This window comes from Carassius auratus, unplaced genomic scaffold (genome assembly GCF_003368295.1).
Source record: "Carassius auratus strain Wakin unplaced genomic scaffold, ASM336829v1 scaf_tig00026569, whole genome shotgun sequence".
In the NCBI taxonomy this organism is placed as follows: domain Eukaryota; kingdom Metazoa; phylum Chordata; class Actinopteri; order Cypriniformes; family Cyprinidae; genus Carassius; species Carassius auratus.
Window position 1 is genome coordinate 73,760 of NW_020525530.1, and position 12,348 is coordinate 86,107.

The 12,348-nt window shown below is 44.3% G+C and overlaps 1 long non-coding RNA gene across 1 annotated transcript; it reads right to left on the reverse strand.

Moving 5' to 3' along the window:
• Window positions 1-364: 364 nt before the first annotated feature.
• Window positions 365-8,450, reverse strand: LOC113078790 (uncharacterized). The gene is made up of 5 exons (XR_003281643.1): window positions 8,163-8,450; window positions 7,840-7,922; window positions 7,675-7,740; window positions 879-972; window positions 365-414 (listed from the first exon to the last, which is right to left on the reverse strand). It is a non-coding gene; the product is annotated as an uncharacterized LOC113078790 (long non-coding RNA).
• Window positions 8,451-12,348: the final 3,898 nt, after the last annotated feature.

Here is a 12,348-nt window from a genome sequence, read left to right on the forward strand (position 1 = left end):
TGAATTCAATTGAATCTCATTTTTCATAATTTTTAAATGGTAACAAATAAAAACATGAGAAACTCATGTCACCTCCTTTGCTGATCTTTGCTCCTCTGCTGCTCCAACTCTGTCATCTTGCTGTGATGTTTTGAGCCTTTTGGCACATCTTTCAGAGGGTACATCTTGTTCACTTGATGAATGACTTGTCAGTGTATCTGTGGAGCTGGTTGCTTCCTCTGCCAAAAAAACACACACACATAAAAATACTATAACTGTGACCAATGTTTGTAACCTGCACTATTTTATGTATGGAACAAAAGTACCTTCACTAAGCTTCTAGCAACTCTTCCAAAATGTCTTGATCAATTTCAGTGTGGGACTTGTCATATATCTTCAAGTCTGCTCCAGTCTGTAAATCAAATCTGCTTCGCACTGTAGATCAATAAAAGCAGTCATAACTATACTAAAATAATATGCCTAAAAATATGAGTTACAATACATAAATATATATTGATACATCATTTGATTAATCGCATGATGCATCAATGTACACACACAAAAAAAGTTTTTCACAGAGGTTTTTTCTTGTATATTTAATGCGTGTAAAGCGCAGAAAATAATCTTCTTGTTGTGCTTAAATTATTAATTTTGCATACAAATGAATCAGAAAGAAAATACTAAGAAACTTATTTTTCTTAATGTCCTTATTATGGTACAGGAGTGAAATATTCACAATTGCAATGTTCATGTTTTAAACGTTGGTTGATGAATTAATAAAGTTGTATAGAATAGACATATATTATTGTAATATTGATCACTGCAAATCACTGCAATTAAAGTGTGAGCAAATATCAAATGCCCATAATTTCAAATAAGATAAAAACAAGGACACTTACCTTCATTTATGAAATCTGTAAAAGTGAATCCATTTTGTAACTTTATGAATTTCTTGGAGTTTTTGAACTGCACTTTCACAAACATGACGTTAACCTAAAGGGGGAAAAAAGCTCTTAAAACATCTGTGTAGGTCAGGGATCCTCAAATCTGTACCGCAAGATCCACTTTCCTGCAGAGTATAGCTCTAACCCTAATCAAACACACCTGAGCATGCTATTCTGTCTTCAAGATCATTAGAAAATCTCAGTTAGGTGAGTTTGATCAGGGTTCGAGCTAAACTCTGCAGTGCATTGGACCTCCAGGGCAAGATTTGAGGAACCCTGGTGTAGAGATTCACTTTATTTTATTTGTCTGTGACATCATAAAATAATTTGCTATATTTTTTCAGTTCTTTAAGTTTTATTATTATCTGAAACCTGCTATGATTTATATTCCATAGTGTCTTAGGATTTTCAATGCATTTAACACCAAATAAGCAATCAAAAAAAAGAAAAAGAAAAAGAAAGAAAAAAAACATTACCAACAACAATTCAGAAACAAATAAAGGCAAATTAGAAGTGGGCACTTCAAGGTTTCTATAGAAAAATTACTCAAGCCTCATGTATTTCAAGGAAAATGTGTGTTGTATTACTAAAGAGAGTTTATACGGTCAAATGTGGACTGTTTAAACCTGCCGTTAACGTTACTCCCTCCCACACTTAACGTTACTTAGAAATAAAAATGAGTCCTTAGACTATTTTTCCCGTCAGGTATCTCTGGCTTCACAGCTTTGAAAACCCCTGTCTAACTAAACTACACATTTTTTAGGACTGGGTTACAGTGATATTTTTAGAGATAACTGATATACCGTTTTAACTGCTTAAGTTAAGAAACATCTCGGTTACGTATGTAACCTTGGTTCCCTGAATAGGGAACGAGATGCTGCGGTGACGTCACCACGTATGGGAACACCTCTGGTGTGACGAATGTCTGAAGCCCTATACCATCCCGCCAATCCTATTGGCCAAATGGCGCATAGCACCACCCTGCGCATGCGCGCGCATGATATACCTGGGTGCAGCGCGCCATTTCGCTCAGATTTCATGACTGAAGATGAAGAGTTATCAAGGTACGGAACGGCCAGAACCGCAGCATCTCGTTCCCTATTCAGGGAACCAAGGTTACATACGTAACCGAGATGTTCCCTATCATAGGTCACTTCGATGCTGCGGTGACGTCACCACGTATGGGAACGATATACCAAAACGCCTGACGTACCTGATAACTGAGATCCGAGGAAGCAACTGCTCAAGCGGAGAGAACCCGGGAGCCAGGGGCCATCCTCACATCCAGACTGTAGGATTTGATAAAAGTGCTCGGTGAGGACCATCCTGCCGCAGCACAGATATCATCCATAGAAGAGCCACTGAGAAAAGCTTGAGAAGAAGCTACAGCTCGAGTGGAATGAGCCTTAACCCCTAAGGGTGAAGCGAGTCCGCGCGCCTCATAGGCCAAAGAAATCGCCTCCACCAGCCAATGGGACATGCGCTGTTTTGTAACTGCATGGCCCTTACTTTTATGTCCAAAGCAGACAAACAGCTGGTCAGAACCACGCCAAGGAGCTGTGCGATCCACATAAGTCTTTAAAGCTCTCACAGGGCAAAGACTTAGATCTCCTGACCCGGCCTCGGCAGGCGAAAAAGCTTCCAGAACCACCTGCTGAAAGCGAAAAGGGTTAGATGCGACCTTAGGAACATAGTTAGGCCTGGGCCGCAGCAGCACCTTCACAGAGCCTGGTGCAAATTCCATGCATGAGGGTGAAACAGAAAGAGCCTGTAAATCCCCAACTCTCTTGAGGGAGGATAAAGCCATGAGAAGAAGTGTCTTCAATGTCAGGATTTTATCCGATACGGTCTCCAAGGGCTCAAACGGATGCCCTGATAAACCTAACAACACAATGGATAAATCCCATGAAGGAACTCGCACAGGGCGGAAAGGCCTCAGCCGTCGCGCACCCTGTATGAAACGAGAAACTAATGGATGACGCCCCACAGAGGCACCGCCTATGCATTCGTGGTAAGCTGAAATGGCTGCCACGTAAACCTTTAAAGTGGCTGGTGTAACGCCATCCGAGAAACGCTCCTGGAGGAACTCCAGCACTGAAGCCACTGGGCAGTAAACTGGATCCACATTATGATTACCACACCAGGCTGTAAACAGTCTCCACTTGAAAGCATATAAGCGTCTCGTAGAAGCTGCTCTAGAACTCAATATAGTCTCAGTAGTTTCAGCAGAAAGACCGGGACATACTAACGCACTCCGCTCAGTGGCCACGCCCACAGTTTCCACAGATCTGGCCGCGGGTGCCAAATCAGCCCCTGTGCTTGTGATAATAAATCCTGTCTGATGGGAATCTCCCACGGAGAGCCCGCTAGCAGACTGATCAGATCCGCAAACCACGGCTGCGTGTGCCATCGCGGAGCCACCAGCAGCAGCTGTTCCACTCTGTCCCGGCGTAATCTGCATAATACCGCTGGGATCAAACGAATCGGAGGAAAAGCATACAGACTGGTCTTGGGCCAGCTGTGAGCTAACGCATCCACGCCCAGGGGCGATGGGGAGCGTAGGGAGAACCATAGCGGGCAATGCGTAGTCATGCTCGATGCGAATAAATCCACTTTCGCTTTGCCGAATATCCGCCATAAAAGATCCACCGTCTGGGGGTGTAATCGCCATTCTCCCTGTTCCAGAGCCTGTCTGGATAGCAGATCCGCTCCGAAATTCAATCGTCCGGGGACATGAATGGCCCGGATCGAGAGAAACTTGTCCCGAGACCACAGAAGAACACGCCTCGCCAGCCTGCACAGGGGGCGAGAGCGCAATCCTCCTTGATGGTTCAGATAAGACACAACCGCTGTGTTGTCTGATCTGAGTAGCACATGACGGCCGATCAGCAGATCCGAGAAATACTGGAGAGCCAGAAAAACTGCCAGTAATTCCAGTCTGTTTATATGCCAGCCGCGCTGAGCCGCTGTCCACACTCCGTGGGCTGGTCGCCCTCGACACACAGCTCCCCAACCAGTCAAAGACGCGTCCGTCGTGACAGTCTCTCGGAAAGCATAAATTCCCAATCGAACTCCTGACAGGAGAAATTCGGTTGACATCCAAATTTTCAGCGACATCACACACCGCCGTGTCACCGAAATCGTGCGATGCGGGAGACAACGGGGTGAAATATTCCGCCTTTTCGTCCACCACTGAAAAGGGCGCATTTGAAGCAATCCCAGACGAATCACGGGGGATGCTGCTGCCATTAGACCCAAGAGCCTGAGGCACAATCTCACCGTCACCGTGCGACCCGCTTTGAAGTGCCGCACGCATGACGCAATCGACTGAGCGCGCGGGAGAGAAAGCTTCGCTGTCATCGCGCGAGAGTCCAGATCTATTCCAAGAAAAGTTATCCGTTGAGAGGGAGTTAAAACACTCTTCTTGAAATTTGTTCGTAAGCCCAGGCTGTTTAAATGATTCAGCACAAGATCTCGGTGAGAGTGTGCTTGAGTCCGCGATTGCGCTAGCACCAGCCAATCGTCCAAATAGTTCAACACACGAACGCCCTGGAGCCGCAACGGGGCCAGAGCTGCGTCCATGCACTTTGAGAACGTACGGGGCGCTAAAGCCAAGCCAAAGGGAAGAACGCGGTACTGATACGCTTTGCCCTCTAAAGCGAATCTGAGGAACTTCCTGTGTCTCTTGACGATCTGAATATGGAAATACGCATCCTTCAGATCGATCGTAATAAACCAATCGCTTGGTCGGATCTGAGACAGAATATTTTTCACCGTCAACATCTTGAATTTGCTCGGTCTGAGTGCAAGATTCAGACGGCGTAAATCCAGAATGGGTCGTAACCCGCCGTCTTTTTTCGGTACCACGAAATAACGGCTGTAAAAACCTGTCTCCATCTGAGAGGGGTGTACTTCTTCTATAGCCCCTTTGCTCAGCAGAGCTGACATTTCTTGTCGCAGCACCGCCATTTCCGTAGACTTCACCGTAGTGGGAAGAATTCCGCGGAAAGGAGGCGGGCCTTTCCGAAACTGAATGGTGTATCCGTGACAAACCGTGCGTAACACCCATTGAGGAATGCCGGGCAAGCGTTCCCACGCGGCCCGAAACAATATTAACGGTTTCAAAGCTTCCACTCCCAGCAACGCCGTCATACGCGTTAAAACGACCGGACACGAAAAACCCGTGGTGTTCGTGCACCGGGGAAGCGTATGCGCCGGAGTCGTTGCGTTCCGTTGAGTATAATCCTGAAACGTGTCCACGGCAGGAATTAGGCCAACAGATGGAACATCGGGCTCTGCCGCTAGCGAAAAAGCGGCGGCTGTGTGAGCCGTCATAAACGGGCCGTTTGTGTAGGGTCCTTGAGTTGTCCCTCGAACTCCGAAAGCAGGATTGCGCAGAGTGTCTGAGGGAGCGTCTGTCATTACAGCTCGATCCAATGTTGCTCGAGGCGCTGTTAGCGGCGAGACAATCAATGTTTGAGCATGGGGACTGCAATGAGAGTGTGGGATGCGCGAAAGCGGTCCGACAGCGCTCTCTAGCGGAGGGCACAGTCCCTGGCAAGCAGCAAAAAGATCAGGAGCTGCTATTCGGCACCCGAGAACGAGAGGCTTTAGCCGTCGAGGTCAGGTTCAAACGCTTACGTTGACGCTGGTGCGCCGGAGGAAAAACCCTAGGGCCCCAGTCCTTACGAGGAGGCGCCATGGGTGTAGGTTCCTCTCGAGAGGCTGCTCGCTGGCGGTGAGAGGAGGTTGAGCGAGAACGCGCGGGCGCTTGCCGGCGTTCGACCTCCCTGGGTCTGCGGGGAATCAGCTGGCGGAAAGCGGCTGATTGCTGTTTCGCTGCCCTGAACTTCTCCACTACTGACGTGACAGCCTCACCGAACAATCCATCCCTGGAGATAGGGGCATCCATAAGGAAAGATTTATCCTTCTCCTTAATATCGGTGAGATTAAGCCAGAGGTGGCGCTCAACCGAAATCAAACCGGCCATAGTACGGCCCACTGCACGAGCGGTATGTTTGGTAGCGCGTAGCGCCAAATCCGTAGCTCTACGCAGTTCTTTAACTGCCTCCGGTGTGATGCCCTCACCTTCATCCAATTCCTTCAATAACTCCGCCTGGTAGGCCTGAAGGACCGCCATAGAGTGGAGCGACGCAGCCGCCTGACCAGCCGCCATGTAGGATTTACCCACCAAACTAGACGTGACTCGACACGCCTTCGAAGGAAGAAGGGGGCGAGACTTCCAAGCCGCGGCCGAACTAGGCGCAAGGTGTTCGGCGAGAGTCTCTTCCACCGGGGGCATCATAGTATAGCCATGGTTCGCCATATCAGAAACGGTGGCGAAATCCGCGGCCGCGGCGTTAGTAATCCGCGCCAAAAATGGCTGTTTCCAGGACCTCGAAACCTCCTGGTGGAGGTCCGGGAAAAAAGGCAAAGGCCTCCGGGGCTGTGTAGGTGTCCGACTGGTTAAAAAACGGTCGTCCAGCTTGGAAGAAGGTTGGGCCTCGGCCTTGTCAACCTCCCAGTCTAGCCCCAATTTACCCACCGCACGAGAAACCACATCCAACAGCTCACTGTAGGAGGGGGAAACACGCCTCTCCTGTCCGCTAGGAGGAAGAGGGCTAGTGTCGGTCGCGAAGTCCTCAGACCCCGAGGCCGCGGTGGATAAAACATCGTCGTCATAGCGTCCACAACCGAAGGAGATGGCGGTGCATGCCTCCGGTGTGGGAAGTAAATCCTCATTAGAGAAGACGACGGGCTCAGTATAAGTTTTATTCTGCAGCAGGGTAGGGGAGAGCGAGCGATGTGGAGAATATTCCAGCGCTGCGCTGTCCACAAAATCCATGTCGCACGTGTCACCCCAGGCCCTCGCCTCGTGCGGTGCCTCGGCAGTCGCAGAGGTGACCTGACGGGGGTTAGACTCGAGGGCGACATTAGAGAAAACTTCCACCCTGGAGCGCAGTACTCTGAGCCGCAGGCCATCACAATGGGGACAGGAAGAAAGGCCGCTAAGCGCCGCCTGTGCGTGATGTAAACCAAGACATACTACGCACCTGTCATGAGTGTCCCCCGCCGTGATGTACCTGGTACATGGCTCCTTACATTTTCGAAAGCTCATCGCGTCCGCGAAGAGGAGTTAACACTGCTCGAAGAGATCGCTGGAGAACGCGAGACGATAGGGCACAGATGATTCGCTATTCCTGAAGGAATGAAATCTGAGCGAAATGGCGCGCTGCACCCAGGTATATCATGCGCGCGCATGCGCAGGGTGGTGCTATGCGCCATTTGGCCAATAGGATTGGCGGGATGGTATAGGGCTTCAGACATTCGTCACACCAGAGGTGTTCCCATACGTGGTGACGTCACCGCAGCATCGAAGTGACCTATGATAGGGAACCCTGGTCTCCACATGGCGAGTCGAAGAAAATGGCGTCTTCGAGAAATTTCAGGCTGTAGCGCGCGCAGCACGTCATGAATGCTACACAGACCTGACTGTTAACATCATATACACATAAATACACACAATATTCTAAACTGAATTTGAACAAAGTAAACGGTACATTCGAACTAGTAACTAAAAGTGGTTGTTTTAGTCAGCAAGCTTAAGTACAAAAGCCCATATCGAATACATTTGAACATGCTTTTAAGACAAACGGCTAACGTTAAACACAAAAATAAACAACGATTTATCTAACTTAACTATTTCGATTTATGGAACGCTTATCTTCGTGAAATATAGAACTTAACTTACCTTCTGCGTTTTTTCCCCGTTTATGTCACGTTAACGTAGGCCTTCTTATTTGCACTGTTGCCCGAACTGGAGAAAATGATGTAACGTTATGTGAGAAAAGTTAACAATTCTGGGTCAGCACGCCAAGAAAATATTGATTTTAAATAGTAAGACTATGTTACATACTCCAAAGAAAACTCGCCGTCGTCTACATTTCCAGTAACATGAGCACTGGCCTATTCTACAGGGTCAGTCGAAACAAATGGCGCCTGAGAGAAAAGTTGCAGCGCGCCCTTAAAGTTACACGAACTTGATATTTAACGAAACATACAAATAAATAAAAAATAATGATTACACTGACCTATTAAATAGATTTGATAGTTGTTTCAATCAACCAGGTAACGTTAAAGTATTAAAGTCAATGTCAAATCAATTTGAACATACTTTTATAACAAGTGCTGCTAAACCCAATCGAAAAATTATTTACATTTATGAAATACATCACTTACTTTATGCACTTCTCCACAGTCCTGTATGCTTCCAGTTAATAAAACACGCTTCTTCGCTAGAGTGGCGATTCAAATAAAATGGCGTCAGTGAGAAAAGTTTTGGCTGGTTGAAGCTTGCACCACGTAAATGTCCCGGATGTGTAATCACACTACCAGTGTTGATGAGCTCAGATTCTTAGTAGTTTCACCAGCCAGAGTAACCTTTTTTACACCATCAGTGTTAATTCAACACCATAACATTAACACTTCACTCTAAAACACCGTAACACCAGGATTTTAACTCTGGTGATTTTGCTGTGTAGCCTTCATTGTTACGCATTTCCAAAAACCTGCATGTCAGTTATTTCAGTATGCCATTTGCTCCTCTCGATTAAATGGTTTAGAAATCCCACACAACGTTCCACGAGACATGTTTCCTCACATATTGCAGTCCTGACCTTTTCTTCCTTTAGTCTGACAGCATGCCTCTGCCAGGACTTACTGTGATCCAAGCTGCCAACGTCCCCTTTCAGCCATACAAAGCCAACAGTCTATTCAATCCATCTGGAAATCAACAAAGTTAGAATTTGCGGGGGTTAAGAAACACAATTTTACCAAAAATAGCTGACATAATTTAATCGGTCCACCAAAAATTTGGATTTAGCTCAAACTAACCCACTCACTCAACCTAACACACACACAAAATGCAACTTATCATATAAGATAAGCTCCCGAAGATCATTGACATTTCATTGTTTGGCTGTTGCATGTCCACATTGCATTTTAATAATTTGCTGAGATCTTGAACATCTTAATAGCAGGTCATGTGTTTATCCGTTGGTCATAACAACATAAAGGCAATCACTCAAAGGACACTGAATTCAGAAACTCATTGCACCGGAAGCACTGTATCGCTGAGCCATGCTTAAGATGTGGTAGCTGCCAGTGGAGTATCCTGCAGTGTAGCCTCCATTAGCTTACAGAGAGCCCATTACCCTGACTCTGTTATCACACAGGGGACACATCAGGAGACAGCAGAATGAGAGAAAAGCATTAGAAAAGGATATATTCTGTCTTCTGTAGTAAGCATGTTGACATACCAGTCATAGCTCTGGTGAATATTTTCCCACTCCCTCACTGAAGTTTTATTTTGTTGCATGCAGACCTTGGCCATTATACACATATTATACATTCTGCAGCTAAGAGGGAGCTGACTATTTGCAGTCACTGTATAATATTTTCCTCTTTGGAACTATTTTGCTCTGTCACTGCACATTTGAATGTGGTTTTGACGCTTTGATGACAGTGAAAGTAAATATATTGTATTGTGAAGTCTACACAATCTTGCTTTGATTAAATATTGATTTTTCTTCTTCGTTCGAGAGCCGAGATGAAAAATGCTGTCATATTACTGTCGTTAGGCTGGGTGTCCTTCTCTGACTCGCAGAGAGAAAAACATAAAAGACGCAAACACTATGATGGGTAGAGATGCACAAGTCGAGTATCTCATTAGGAAGAGAAGCAAAATGAGTCAAACATTTCAAGCATGCCTCTACCTACAGTAACTATTTTATATTATTTTATTTTAATTAAATTCAGGCTAACTATACATACAATTCACTGATTAAATAAGCAGTAAAACGCCAACCAATTGTATACATTTTCACACAAATTAAAGTGTGAACCGGTAGATAAAGGGTAGTAAAATGTTTGGTAGCTCACCTGGTACAGTTCAGCATTGTGCTTGCAATGTTGAATAAAATCAATATTAATATCAATGCAACAGGTCTGCTTGTAGAATGTCTTGAATATCTTGAATAAGCAGAATTTTACATGAGGGCCCCTCAGTGCCACCAATATATAAATAATGTTAAGCTGTTATCAGCCTCAAGTTTATGAAACAGAAGCTTGTTTTTATTATATACCCTTGAAAGTACTTTTTCACACAAAAGAGAAAAGCTTTAATCACAAACTATCTAAATAAAATATTATAATGTATTAAGATGTAAAGGCTATTTACAGATGAACTTCCCTAATTGACTAATCAGCCAGGCCCAGCACTTTTTATAGATAAACAAACATGGTCATTAAAGGGATACTCTTAAATTTAAGATATTGGTGATGAAAACCAGGAGGCTTGTGACTGTCCCTTTCACTGCCAAGTAAGTTACACTGTCAAAGTCCACAAAAGTACGAAAGACGTCGTCAATATCCAGTCTACTACCAGCAAAAAGATTGATGGTGACAGCAAACAGCCCCATCTCACTCCTGTACGCACTTCAAAAGGTAAGTTTTCCTTGGAAACATGACCTGGGATGTAGAGTAGCTGTACAACTGCTAATGGAGACAAACTTTGGTGGAATCCCATAGTATGCAATTAGCTTCCAGACAGCTTCCTTGCCCAAACTGTCAAAGGCCTTTTCAAAGTAAACAAAGACTGTGTAGAGTGGACACTACCATTCCAAGACCTGTTTGATGATAATGCGTAGGGTGGCAATGTGGTCTGTGCAAGACTTATCTTGTCTGAACCCTGCCTGTTTATCTCTCAATAGTTTATCTCTGCGTGTCAGGATCTTGCTGGGGATGGATAAAAGCATGATGAAGCTTTCTTAAGGAGTTTTACTAGACGTCATTGCCTCCATTCTATGGGTAGCAGAGGGAGAAGCATGTTGTTAAAACTTCTGCTTTTAAGGCCTCTGGTGGTATGCCGCCTGGACTTATGTCCATCGAAATAATATATAAAAATAATATATTTCACAAAATAATATATTTCATGTAATCTTGGGCTCACTAAGGAGCCGGTTAGTTCACTTATGCCTTGGGCCGGTGTCCTGACATTTTATCCTACCCGTCAGATTTTCCTACCAGGGTTTACTATCAATATTGCATACTTTTTCTCATGCTGAACAACAATATTTAATGTATCTGCATTACTGTAAAGGTAGCTTTAGTGTTGTGGTAGTAATTAATAAAACATAATCTAAAAGGGAGAAAGAAAATATTTATTGTTGGTTTCCTATAGCTGTATCCCATCTAGCTACAACCGCGAATTTAACACATAACTAATGTATTTGCATTACTGTAAGGGTAGGTTTAATAATTTTACAGTAGCATTTTTCGTTGTTGAATTTTTAGTAGCTTTATTCAGCTGCGAATAGGGAAAAGGGATTCTCTTTAATTCAATCTGAAATTGCCAAATAAGTGGCAGATGGTGGCTTCAGTTAGAGAGAAGGTCGAAAATTAAATTTCTGTTCCATCTATAATCCCTTTCCCTTCAGTTGCCTCTGCAGCCCTCCACTCTAACCCCTTCCAACTCCATTAAGTTGTGAAGCCACCTAATTCAGCCACACAGAACACTACATAAAAAATCAAGGGCAAAGCCTTGGTGCGTCTCATACTGTCAACCCCTTACATAAGCCACCGACTTTTTATGTAATGGCATAATGCTAGGATGATACTAGATTTCTTTTCTTGGATCAAAATAGCTTTGGGCATTACAGTGAATTATCTGATTTAAGATTGAACATTTCCTTGAAACATTTCCTTGAAGACTACAAGGTGAGCAATGCATTTTCAAAAGAAGTTATACAAGCTGTAGTACAGTAGCTTAGTTTCCACTTCCACCAGACCCATTATATCCTAATAGACTTATTTTAGTCCCAATATAATCATGCAGCTCATGCATAAGTCAGTATTGCATTTTTTATGACTAACAAGGGGAACATTTGCAAAATGTATTCTTCTTATTTTCAAGCATTTAGTGAAATCAACCTTTTTTGGTGAAGGAATTTTGATACGCGTTTTTCTGCTTGTTTTTGAAGTGCTGACACATGACAATTGATATTCATACTGTATACCTATAGGGAACCTTATTGTTGTTGAGTGCAGGTGGTTTTAAAATCTCATCTTTTTGCAACCCACATGCTCTTATTAAAATAGATGTTCCATGTAATGTTTCCCCAGGGGTAATTGATGTTCTTCACTCTAATGAATAAGTGTTTACACAGGTGCGTAATGTAAGATGTAATAATCTTTCTGTGAGCCTCACCGGCAGAGGTTATTAATAGTGCATCAGAGAATATCAATCGAGATGAATAGGTTTTAGAAGTATATTGTTGTTATAATCATGTTCCATTACAGCGACGGCAAGTTTTGAATATTTTATTTTGTTTTACAAGAATAGAATGATTGACAACATTGTGTTTGA